Raw genomic sequence first — 13,401 nt, 5'->3', positions numbered from 1 at the left:
TATATATATATATGATGAGTTTCTTTACAGTCAGAACACCAGATGAACAGTGATACGCTTTCTATTGTTATCTATGTCAGATTTAGGTTGCTACACGGCATACGGTTCCTAGTGTTTTCTATCATATGTGTGGTTGCCATCATCCGAAGGTGGCCAGAAACGCCTCATGCGGCCATGAATATTATCTTGGTCAACTTACATACATTTTATACAAGCAACTTTCTTTCTATCACTTATTAGCGGACTTGTAGGACAGTATGACTCGAATATTACTCGAAAAATCACCAAATTCCAAATCACCCAAAAAGCATTGCTGGTGGTTTGGTCGTACGCTCGAAAAATCAGCAACAAAATCCCCTGTAATCATCTCAAAATTTTCAAACGCTCCAGGCTTAGTTCAAAAGTAGAATAGTTCTTTGGGTGATATGGGTTTCCAGTTTGTGATGACAATGAAGATACACAATTACTGTGTCGCCTGAACTCGCAGGATGCTGTGATGTATTAACAAAATGATCACATTTGTACTAGGGTCTATGACCGGTTCCCTTTTGTTCTTCCGAGGAATCTGACTAACTCTCCTTCCAAATGAAAACTCCTACCACAGAATAGTAATCGTCCTCGGGAAATACATTCATCTGCAAATCAATTTGGTTCAAGTAGAACATAAGGTTGACGGAAATTCGGGGACTGCGCCTACTGATGAGCCCCAAGAAGGGCGAACCCTGTTGTGGGCTGTCGAAGAGTTTTCAGCAACCTTGTGAGTAGTTCCCTCTATGAAAGTAATCGTCTTCTTTTTTGTATGACGGTAAAACACGCCCACCAAATAGTTGATAAGTGACACGACTACCCACAAGTCAATCAGTCATAGCCGAATTTCAAACCTCATCATTAGAATCAGCACGATGTTCATGAGACTGGAGGCAAAACAAGGGATACCGGCCAAGAACGATGGAGAATGGAAACCAATGACACCAACATTGGGTGATTTTTTTTAGATTACCAAAGGTCCACGGAATGCAACTGCATCTATGGAGCTGCACAAAGTTTCCATCCGGTTCAGGAACTCAGTAATCAATCAGACTGTAGGACCGCTGATTTCTTATATGACTTTCCAGAGGCCGTCACAAAAATGCCCTTAGTGAGTGGACTTAATGTCCACTGCAGGATCTAGTTGGCGGCTTGGCTGATGCCTAAACTATCGATCACACGGTGGGACAAGTGTGTTGCGTTCTGTCCTACGCGTTGCCAGTAGCTTGTCCATTTTCATATTAGTGCAACCCAATGTGGCTTGTGGGTTGCGTATACTTTAATCATTGTGCTTCAGTATTTGTCCCTTTGAATAACCTTCACATGGTCGCCGGATTTTGAAAACTAATGCGCATTAAATTCACATAAAAAGTAGTTTTCCTTCCCTTCTTTCCGAATGTGTAATGAAGCCTAACTTTTTCATCTTAGTGATCTTCAGGGTGTTACTGATATGAGATTGATTTAAAATGCTTTTGGCAAATCTTTCTTTGGTCGATATAATTATGTATCAAACACTATCCAGAATGCTTCAACCGTCGTGGCGCAGCTAGACTGAGAAGTCCTGACAGACGGATCAATCGACTGACATATCCAGGACGGTTGCTGGGCAGTCATTCGAGGCGTCGAACAAACCAGTCAAATCACTCAAGCGTAAACGCGTTCGTCTGTTTGGACGTGAGAATTTAGATGTATCCAGTGCACACTGGTGAAGTTATTGTAACACGTCCTCCTCGCATGTCAGGTGTTCCGGGTTCAAATCCCGGGACAGTAAATCATGCGTACCGCTGATGAGTTCTAATAACGAAACTCGAATCCAATGCTCCCCCGCACGTTTGTGTGGACTCACCGGAATAACTGCGTCAGAACTGCTGTTGAAACGGGAGTGGAATCCTGTGAACGCCAACAACCAATTGCGAATGATCAGTCGAAGCAGGGTGTTGAGACAGTCCATAAAATATGCGGTTTAGTGGATAGAAAACAGATAACTTCTGTGTCCATAAAGTGGCAACATGGATGGCCAGGTAGCTGCATCCGACTTTGGGCCTGATTTAATTTTCTTGGCTAACTAACGCGGGAATAGCCCAGACGGGTCGATTAGGCGCGCGGTTCTGGAATATTACGTGGTCTAACAGGATCCATTCCCATGAATTTAGTACATGTTCCCAAATAAGAATTTGCGGCTTCTGGGAACTCTGTGGATAGCTATAAAGACAGTAATAGTAATCACAACTGATTTTTTGATGTGAGAGTGGTCGTCCATCATTCCTAGTTGCCTTTTTCGAATCCTTTTGGACAACCCGCAGCTAGAGCTTGAGAGTGTGTAGATCGGGATCAGATTCTTCGTGTTCAAATGTGGCACTTCGTATCAGTTTACGTGGTTCGGCTTTAGGTCGATCAATTTGGATGTTAAAACGGGGATGCAACCTGCCTTTTCAACATAATCGAATCAGAAACCACTACTGGTTTATTCTGCGTATATCATGTAGGCTGTGTGGCCTTCCTCTATTGTGGAATAGAAGAGGTCTTACTGAACGCATTAGTTCATCAACGATCTTTCTATAGTTTGCGTTTTTCGCTGTTGAAAATAAACGAAAGGAAAACTTTTCGGCTGATTTACTGCTGATGCACTTCGGAGTTTTTCAGTTAGTTTTTCGACATTAAGGAGACAAATATGTGAAAGACAAAATCATTGAGACTCTGTAAGAGGAGCACTGCACTGAAACCTGGTTTTTCTAAAGGTATTTCATAATAACTATTTTCTTGAGCATCAGTCTGTGAAATAGACCTACACATTGTTTCCCCCACCCGAATTTTCTGGGTGCTACAAATATTACCGACTGAAATACCCAGATGGACGCGATAACACCTCCAGTTCAGGTGATCGATCTCAGTTGGTGGCGAACTCTGATAGAAGGGGAAATCCTTTTGGTTTCCACCAATTCAATGCCGATCGATTGTAAGTCTTGTACAGAAGGCTGATGGTACCAGCTACTGTTCTCAGGAAGTAATCGACAGGACGAAATTAACTTTGACTTCTCTCCATCCAGATTTACATACAGTCTGAACACCACTGGCTTCAGGCTAGTTCCGTTTTGGTAAACTCTGCTGTTCCATATTAATGGAGTGACTATGAAACATAATCTACAGGAACAGAATCTCATCGGCACACTTTTGATACCCAGTTCACTGTATGCCAACAGGACCGATGAACACTATGAAATACGAAGAACTGTGCCTTTGCATACACCAACCAATTTGTTTTGCAGCTGATGGTTATCTGCTCAAAAATCCAACATTAGACTGAATTGGGTTGATACATTCCGAACATTGCCATTACAACAATGCTCAGTACGAGTTCGGTCGATCTGGCGAGCTTTTCTCTGAGTTGAATAGATGTATCCAGAGTGGTTTTGTGATTTCACACCTGCTTTATGAATATAAATACAAACATATAGAAATGTTAAACTACGGTAGAATCTGGCTTACACCATTTTACTTACTATTTTATCAAAACAAAATAGGAAAGTACGTCAACCGATGTCCTGTTTATCACCACGTTATCAGAAGTGCTACTTTCAGGCCCAATCATTTGCATCCGTTGAAGAGAGCCTGACCAAAAAACTTCAGAATCCCAGTCCGAGGACTTTCATGATTAGACCAATCAATTAGCGTCCGCGTCGACTGAAAGACTCTTACAACTGGGGACTGAATTGGTGAATGCTTGCTGTAATTACCGATGCAGTCCTTTGTATCATGAAAGTCAAATCACACCGAAATACCTACAGGATTTGAATGAATTACGCAACCTATATAGTGCAGTTTCATCCCAGTTAAGCATTCTGAAATAGTGTTGCTCATAAAACACCCAGGTTTGTCAGATGGGACGGAATTCGCCAGTTTTTCGTGATGGATTTTTGAAGAAGATAGAATGTACGAAGTGACTGAAAAATATTGTTTGTATATTAACAACATCTCAGTAGGAACATCTAAAATTAACAGCCTGTCCTAGGTCCGCACGGATTGAAATACCTAAAGAGAATTATCCGCTAGGATATGGGGCTGATGTGAGTAATTTATCTCACTGTGCCATTTTTTGCCGGATGAAATTCCTCGAACTTATACGCAGATAGCTTTGCATCAACAGTCTTCAGAGCACTTTGAGTTATCAGAGTCAATCCAAGTATGCCTGTTAGTAACAGACGTGTGTGCTCATTACAAATGTCACTTCCCTCTCTGATAAACAGGAAAATAGTACCGACGACCGCTATTATGCCGTCATATTTCAGCCGATTTATACTTTCCAACGAACCTTTGCGCGTTCACCCGCTAATCCCTTGGGTTGGCGTTGGAGCAAAGAACCTTCGTGCAGCACCATGCGGGCTCTTAGTCGTGTGACCAGCAATTCCGATTTGAAAATCATCCATTCATCTTTTTATGAACTTTGTGTGGACGAGATTTTTATCGGCAATATAGCAAACTACTGGTAGCTGGGTTGCGTTAAGTGGTTGTAAATCAGGTAGCAGTTGATCTGTTTGAATCTTATAGGACAATGACCAACTTCCTTGAGTCTTTTAATTCTCCTCGCAACTTTCTTTCTTTAAATTCGAGCTGCATTCAACTTTACGGGGATGAACAAACCGACAACACGTTCCACTTTCTGGAAGGAGCTTGATGAGAAGAAAGGATGAGTCGTTTAAGAGAACACATAATAGAACTTGTACATGGCCAGCACACTAATTTCCACAAATGCATTCCTTTTACAGCTTCATCGGTTTTAAAAGTTTGGTCGCCACAATGAAACGCGTGTTACATGCACATTAACAGTGGTTTGGTGTTGAAGAATGAACTGCAAGGCAACGATTTATCTGTGGGGATTTATTCATCTGTCTGCCAGTGTTCGGCAAACCACTTAGTATTTGAGAGAAATCGTGGATGCAAACCAAACTACTTGAGACATGGGATGGCAAGATACATGACCGATGTGATAACCACGCACCGGGTCGATACTGAACACCAACAGAGTCTTTTAGAATGATTCATCGAGTGGCACAAAATCATTCTTAGGTAATGCACCAAAGGGCGTCAGGAACAGTTGAGACGGTTTCAGCTGCTCGGTTACTTGACTTCTCCATGTCTCATGAGAAGGGCGCATGAAAAATTGACTACCGTCTAGGCTCACTGGCCACAGTCCAAAGCAAACAAGCCAGTCAGATAGCGCTTTTGTTTTGAACCTTAAGTGAGGCATTAGACAGCTTTAAAATCCTAGGTCGTGTTTCAAAGCTGCATTTTCTAAAGAAGACGACCGACTTCCTCGAAAGGTTCTTTTCGCACAACCACGTGAAGGGTGGAGGAGAGCCAAAGGCGGTCAAACGGTGACTTGGCAGCGAAGTATAAAAGCCATTACCAGCTAACGCAGTTGCGCTGGTCATTGCCGTCTTTCTGGATGGGAACCAGGAGACGGACCATATCAATGGTTAAAGGTATTGTCAGACATGCTTCAGCCGCGCCCTCAATGGCGCTCATGCATCCGAGCTATTGCTCGGATTGCTATTGCTTCTCCCTTCCCAATCCCCCATTCAACAGTCCACCTAAGGTGCTGTATTTACACACCAATTTGTCAGTTCCTGCCTCCAATGCGCAGCTAATTACCCCACCTCCCCGAAACATCGGTGAACGAAACTGTGGCAGCTACAGCCACTGTACGTCAAGTACGCGGTTATTACAGCTGACAATGTATTACGTATGTATGTAAATCTCCATTGAATGAAAAGCACTGAAGCCTGATTTCAATCGATTGAAAACTGATCGAAGAAGACCAACGAAACTCCACATACGCACAGAAACAAATTTATTTACTTTTACGCAAACCGATTTTAAGAGTTCATTTATTAGCCACAGATTAAAAAAGAGCAGCGGATCAGCAGATGCATAAACTGACGGGAATGTGTGGAGTTAAAACAAATGGCTGATAAACAGAAACAGAGTTTTACAGATAAAAAAGCGCAGAACTCTTCGTCTTTCTCACATTTTTCTGGATTGCTTCTCGAAATATCGTCCGTCATGACTGTTTCCATCAGCGCTGCTTGGTCGTCCCAGGCGTTCCCTGTATGTATGAAGACGGATAAGCTGTGTTATATGGTTGAATTTCTCCTCAGTGTGGATAAATGAGTTAATAGATATTTTCGGACAGTCGTACCGTAGCCAAGTCAACTTTCACAGGTCTATAAGACTGGTGGTGGAGAAGACGGAGGCAACAGATGGGATCATTAATCAGTGAGGTCGGACAATAAAGGGGGTTATGGTTCTTAAGCATGAAAACGACATGTTTCAGCTGGAAATTCTAAATCTTCTGACTAAACTCACACCAGAAGTGCTATGCTCACAATGTGCAAGTGTGGCGGTGATGCTGCCAAGAGAACATTTCCCGCATCCGTCCTGACTTCAACTAACCTCACCGAGGACCTGACAAACTGATGAGTTTCCCCACTTTTTTATGCTTCATTTTTTACTATTTACCAGAGCACTCATAAACCTTCTGGCCTCTTTTTCAATCCCATTAGTTATCTCATAGAATAGCACTAACTGTGGCAGCAGAAGTTTGAGTTATGCCAGACTGCAAGTAGAACATTCATCGAAGCGATAACAAGCTGGAAATATGTATTGAAACGCTCTTGTCCGTGGCGAATATAGTAACTGTTACTTCACTCTCGGCTTAGAAATAGACTGAGGTTTCAGAAAAAGTAAGGGTGTCTAAGATGCCAACAGAGTGGAAAACATGATCCTGCCCCCCACTGTTGTCGTCCGATGATACACAAAAATCGATGAAACCACACATGGGTGCCAGTGCTACTATACCACCTGAGTTTTCCCGACTGTAACTCTTCTCACTGAGGAACTCACCGATCATACGTAGATGTGTGAAGTCCTTTAACGATGGGGGATTCGAATGTACTTAAAAAATTAGCAATGTACGCATGTATTGACATCAAGTATGTCTGATTTGATGAGGTCTTGGTACCTAGGATAGTAATTTAGTGGTTTTCGGAGTAATTTCATCTTTTCACGGGGTTTCCAGTAGTTACTAAATATGCTATGTTGTATTTTTTTTTCTCAACGGGACTTCTACGCTACATCGGTTTCATGCTGTTCGGCATAACAGTAGTGCAATCGACGCTATAAATATGGATTGCCTCGGTTCCTGTGGCACTTTCGGGTGAGCCAAAGTACATGCAACCGCTCTATTGAGAAAATTTGTGTGTTGGTTGATAGATCATTTGCCTTACCGCATAAAACTTGGCCGCAGATTTTTTGTCGCCGTCGGGATCTTACAGACTGGCTATCAACGCATTCCTGTTTACTTCTTAATTCCGCCGAAGTGCGGTATATTAGTGCATCGTAACTTGGTCACTCTATGCTAAAGGCAAGAAAAGCCGTTCGTGGTTCAATGTTTTCCTATTTGATCTTGTGTACTTCGGCAATCGTTGCCACCTGCCAAACTCCATCTTTTCTAAGGCGTTTGTTGTCCCGCCTCTCAAAGGGACTTGTTCTCTTATTTATTGTCATTCGAATAACTTGCAATCCAAACAGAAGATAGATTAATTCCAGGTCACCAACTGTCAAAATCCTCTATGTACATGCTGGCAACTAAGATTTGAATTCCGGTGACTGATCCGGACATTAAGGTCTTCCCACTTATTGTCTGATTTCATCTCTTTGGCATTATCTTGGCAGGCTTTCTGACCTCAAAAACAGGAAATTTCGAGAAACACTCCCAATTTTGGAGCACATTCAGTAGAATTATACCATATACGGGATGCTCTGCAGTGTGCTATTTGAATCTTACAATAACTATTGCAATTGCTTGTTTAACTTCGTCTGTGTCCAAGTTGATGATCAGTTGTGAAACGTGTCCGATGCATATTCCTAGACCAGGCTCCTAAGGGGCTACATTGGTAATAAACTGTCGAGAAGTTTCCATACACCCTATAGGAAGTATCGTGTGAACATTTGTTTTTGATCCTCCTTGACACCTCGGACAGCTTAGATTGATATCATTATCGAGCAGTGATCAAATAATACCATCACATGGGAGAGTGGCATGCTTAGATTCAGCCTATCAACACATCACTCACTATGAGTTTTTATGATAGTCTTTTCGAGGAACACTTTGAACTTTGCTAACATAAATGGCCGTTGCATCCATCAATAAACACGGAAGAGGTGTATTTCCATCTGGGAAATCTTACACATTACCAGTCTCCAACAAACATGAGGAATTACCACAAATTATCCATGACTAGCCTGTTTAACTTAAATAGGCTGATCATAAGTAGTCTCAAGCGGCTCGAGACGACCTGGTATGGCTAGCCATGGGACTGCATGGTATGAATTGACGTTGACGTTCTGACCATTCAACAAGAATAGGCACCAATTCTTGGAGACAACTTTGATTCTCCACTCAACATATGTCCTTCCTCTCGTCACAGGAAGTTTTTATTCACAACCAAAGTTCCCGCTACGATGCCATTGTGGACGGACCAAGTTGGTGGGAGTCAAATGGACAGCCTGGATTTTAAAGCTACTTCAAGTTAGGTGAATTGTCACACGAAATATTACAACTGATGCATGTGTCTCACATCTATCGGCGTTATCTAAAGTAGTCTTATACCAAGAAAATTTCCTCATATATTCTGAACTACAGCACGAGAAATGGAAAGAGCAGACAATCTGATAAGTAACTGATTACGAAAGAACTAACCTTGATTAGCCGGTAGCTAGCAATGAAGCTTGTTCTAGGATCGAAGGTGAACAGTGACACGCTGAGAACGTTGGTGCTTGATACAAATCTCCTGTACTGCACAGAATCGCTGGATTTCATCAATTTGCGTTTTTCGCCAATCTCTCCGTCATGTATACGAACGAAGTCTGAATCTTCGTTCAGCTAGAGAGAGCGTGGGAGGTGAAGCCATAATGAAATCATACTGACACTTGGGGTTCAGGAAATCTAAGACTGTTCAACAGTAAATTCATACTGCTGAAAACTAAAATTAAAATTAAAAGCTGGCTGACAACCCCGTCATCATTACGGCCCCGGAGCTGCTGGTACATGCCCATTTATGAGTGATATCTCAGCTTCCATGCCGTTTCATTCATCTCGGGTACAGCCTCACTCTTCTGGCAACAATGGTGGCAATGGTGACCCAAAGCATTTGAACAAGGGAGAAACTAACGACGTTTACGTTAGCCTCTTGTTTAAGGGAGATTCACCGACCGGACAAAAGACTTTTCGCCAGTTTGAACAAAGTTTTCCAGGTCACAACACTCTGAACCTGGTTCACAAGCAATCGTCGATGTTTCCTTAATCTCAAAGATAGAGTGTATATCCACGCCAAAAATATGTTAGTATATTCACGCTCTTGCCGAATGCACAGCGGAACACATTGGACGCACGACTAGGCGACTTGACCAAAGAATGAAGGAACACAACCCACACTGGCTAGCCTATGGAACAAGGAGAATGATAACCAGCTCAGTCGTACAACATCTAGCAGACACGGCGCACAACGTAGTGCCCAGCCAGAGCTTCCGCATTGTTTACAAGCCTCTTGCTAACCATCCCAGTTTAGTAAAACAGCGCATAATCGCAGTGGCTGAAGCTATCGCAATAGGACATCGGGACGCAATCCTTTGTCGGCAAAAATGCTCTGCTGGTGCGTTGTACTTACCTCCCCCCACACGTATACCCTGTGCTGAACACAATCACAGCACTACCCGCGCTGACAAGCTCAAGTCATCGTTTTGGTGATCTGAACTAGTTTTTCTTAGATAGGTAGCCAATGTCTCTCTCTCACTCGATTTCCTGTTCATGTACACTATGCTCATGTTAGGTACTGCTCTCAGCCTTTTCAAACGGTGTGACTTGAAAAGACCTCCCCGAAAGCATATTCGTTAACCCAACTTTTTCCTAAATAAGGTTTCATTTACTTCCCCATGAGGGTGAAATTTCGAGTAAATTTTTATATTCTACTACATACATTGCATCTGCAGAACAAAAACCTTTGTCAGCTGTAAATCAGTAAGAACTTACTCAACTGATTTAAATTACTCAATTGTTACCTCATAGAATTTGATGAGAACCCTTGTAATTTTATTCGAAGATGAAGTGGAAAGCTCAGAAGCACTGTGCAGCTGATTCATCCTTTTTGGGAGTCATCAGCAGTTTGGATCCCTTCAGTCCCTGAAGATATTCGATCCCGTGAACTCCCGACTGATTATTGGGGCCCAGACCTGATGAAACAGTTGTTCAGTGCTTCGCTGCTTTTAAGCTTGGTTTGATTTTACGTGAACCCTAAAGTGTTGCACTGCCACAGAGAGGATACACCACTTTGTGTGTTGGATCTCGTGATTTCTGACTGCGTGTACTATGCTAATGAATGCGGCAACTTCAGACCTTAATCCCTTCCAAAATATTCGCCACTTGATATGAGGTATGCACCATAATGTCCAGATGCAGTTTAAGGGATTCAGCGCGCTCCTCTCAAAAGGAATTTGATGACTGTGACACTTTCGAGTATTTTTTCTGACTCCCTGATTTCGGACAGTCAAACCTTCCGTGCAGAGGGACGAATGAAAATGATTTATGTTGACCGCAGTCGAGACCGGTGTGCACTCGACTAGCTAGCTGAATCTGTTTTGAAAATCCAGAAATACTTTTCGAATATAGCACCTTGCATTACGGCACTGTCTAATGTAAAGTCTAAGTCAGAAGCAGTTCACACAGTTTAGTGGGTACAATGGGCATCAAATAGGAAGCCTGGTGAGAAACGATACTGACTGTTCATCAAGAAACCTCTGGTTAACATCACCAATACGATGACCTGCGGCTGGCAGTACGGTTTGTGCTTTGGTTGTGTACTAGGCACCGGATGCGTAAGGAGGTGATTCCAGCACGCGAACAACGCGCTTTTGCTCACAAAGTATCAGATCACAATGTTGAATGAAGATAACTTCAGCCAGAGTTGAGAGCACCTAGCAGACGTGGCACATGGTGTCGTGCCCAACCAAAGTTTCGGCACTGAGTTTCATCCGTGAAATCAAACCAGATTGGTAGAAAACTGCACTGAGCGAGGCTATCGCCTTTCGATGTACCGATGGACATTTCTGTCCCAAAACGCCGCGAGGTCTGAAAGTCATTTGAGCCCTGTGACATTATTTCGAGACGGGATTGAATGTTTGTTGCTGGTTTGGTTTTAGATTGATTAAGTTGTTTAAGTTAGTTTTTGAACAAGGATGAGTTCAAGCATGCTTTGACTGATTAGCCGTTGCATCCACATGCAGGAAGGGAATACACACTATTTTAAATAGAATATAGGAGCTTACAAATTGTTCTAGCACTCATATCGTGGCATCCTGGTGATAGTTTCCTAATCAATCAAGATCTCCCTTCCAATTTTGAACTTCTGGAACTTTTGAAATAAGGTTTACTAGTTGCTTAGTAGGCCTACTCATCTTGTCAGCTGACCGTAATCTAACGGATGGAATAACTGGGCCCTAGTGCGTCGAATGAAATCAATTCACACATAATCAAGGCACAACTACTACCTACCAACTTGCATCATATCTGATATCGGGAACGAATCCCAGTGGGGCTGTGTTTATAAAACGACAATCCGAGCAATTTTGACTGCCGAACTTGACTGTTCCGATCTGCGGACGTTTTCAAATAGCTGATCATTGGTGGATTCTTAACACAACCGAACTGTGCATTTGCATCAGCCTCATTAAAACAGTCATCATGCACCCCCGGGTCAGTTTCTCTTTTTATTCCACACCAAACAGGGGAGCACTGAGCTCGAATCTCGCTTTTGTTGGAGTTCATTAGCAGTGCAAATTTTCAAATATGTGACATGCGGAGTAAGTGTGGCATCACTAATTCACCAGCACACTGTACGAGCATGGACTACCTCATTTAAACAAGCAGTGTTCACGCTTAAACGATTAGAATGTTTGGCTCGAGACCAAAGCGGTGTCGGCGGTATCGATCAACTTCTAATCGAGTAGCGATACGGAAGCATGAATTCTGTAGGACAAAAGCCGAATTTCACTGTCTACGGCAAAAAGCCTGTAAGTAGGGACTAATTAATGTGTACTAGTCTGTTGAGCAACACATAGAACTTATCAGGTCAGGATTGCTAAGTCATGCACTATGCCTGTACAACCATTCACGAAAAAAGTCACGTTCTCCACTTCCTCATCTTGTCAACGACTGCAGTGCATCACACATGGGTGGCTGGTTAGTCAACAACATGAATATTGCGGCCATACCGAAGCGTGCCCCCTTGGCTCATCTGATCGTTTGTTCTTCCGGGTATTCAAAGATATATACAAATTTTAACCACATCTTCTTGGGGCTGTGCAGCTAATGTAATGCTTGTAACGAAACATGATTTGTATAGGCATGATACACTACTTAAAAGGTTGCTGAAAATTCTCCCAAACATGATTTGCTTCCTGTAACCTAATTCATTTTCATTCCCCTCGACCAACGTCTTTCATTGCACTGTATTCATTTAATCTGCTATCATAATCTCTTATGGAGGCACTTCCGCCTAACACTAGATAGAATTTCATCGGAGGCAACAATGGATAAAAAAACAGGGTTTGCCGAGACTTAAAGTACAAAAGGCAAGGCAGCCAAGGAAACATATCAAAACGGCAATCAACTACTCGAACGTCCTAACGCTGCTTGGAAATAAGAACTATCACAAAGAGCAGTGTTCTTTGGCGGCGGTTCTAAACCTCCCTTACTTGCCGGTGACCTGGATGGACTCAGCAGTGACTGCGGTGACGAGCCTAACATATTTACCTGGTTTCAATCAGGAAACCGAAACCAACTTATGCGTTTAACCAACTGATTAAATGATAGGCTGGAGAAAACGGGTAGTTATGATTTCATCCCCTGCTGCTCAAGGTCAATTCTGATGTTCCCTCAAGTGCTTGCTTAGTATACGTGATCAGTTCTTCACTGTATTTAATGACAGGGGGCATTTGGGTCATTCTCCCTAAACAAATATGCCTAGAAGCCAATTGTGATGTGAGAGAAGACACATTATTGAATTGTACCGCTTGAATGAGGTTAACCTCATTCAGTTCCAATTCAAAGAGAGATTGGAAATATGCTTCACTACTTGGTTCACAAATTCCTGGCCGGTGAATAATCATGATTAATTCATCCTAACGTTAAGAATATCACTCTTGAGAAACCATTTAGCGAGCCGAAGTTGAACAGGTTAACCTTACAACATAGAACACGACTTTCTTCTAGGCTTTCCTAGGCTTCCAAACAATGTACTCAGGGAAACGAGGTCCTCCACC

The sequence above is a fragment of the Opisthorchis viverrini genome, assembly GCF_000715545.1.
Source record: "Opisthorchis viverrini unplaced genomic scaffold opera_v5_193, whole genome shotgun sequence".
Classification (NCBI taxonomy): domain Eukaryota; kingdom Metazoa; phylum Platyhelminthes; class Trematoda; order Opisthorchiida; family Opisthorchiidae; genus Opisthorchis; species Opisthorchis viverrini.
This window is presented reverse-complemented; position numbering follows the sequence as displayed.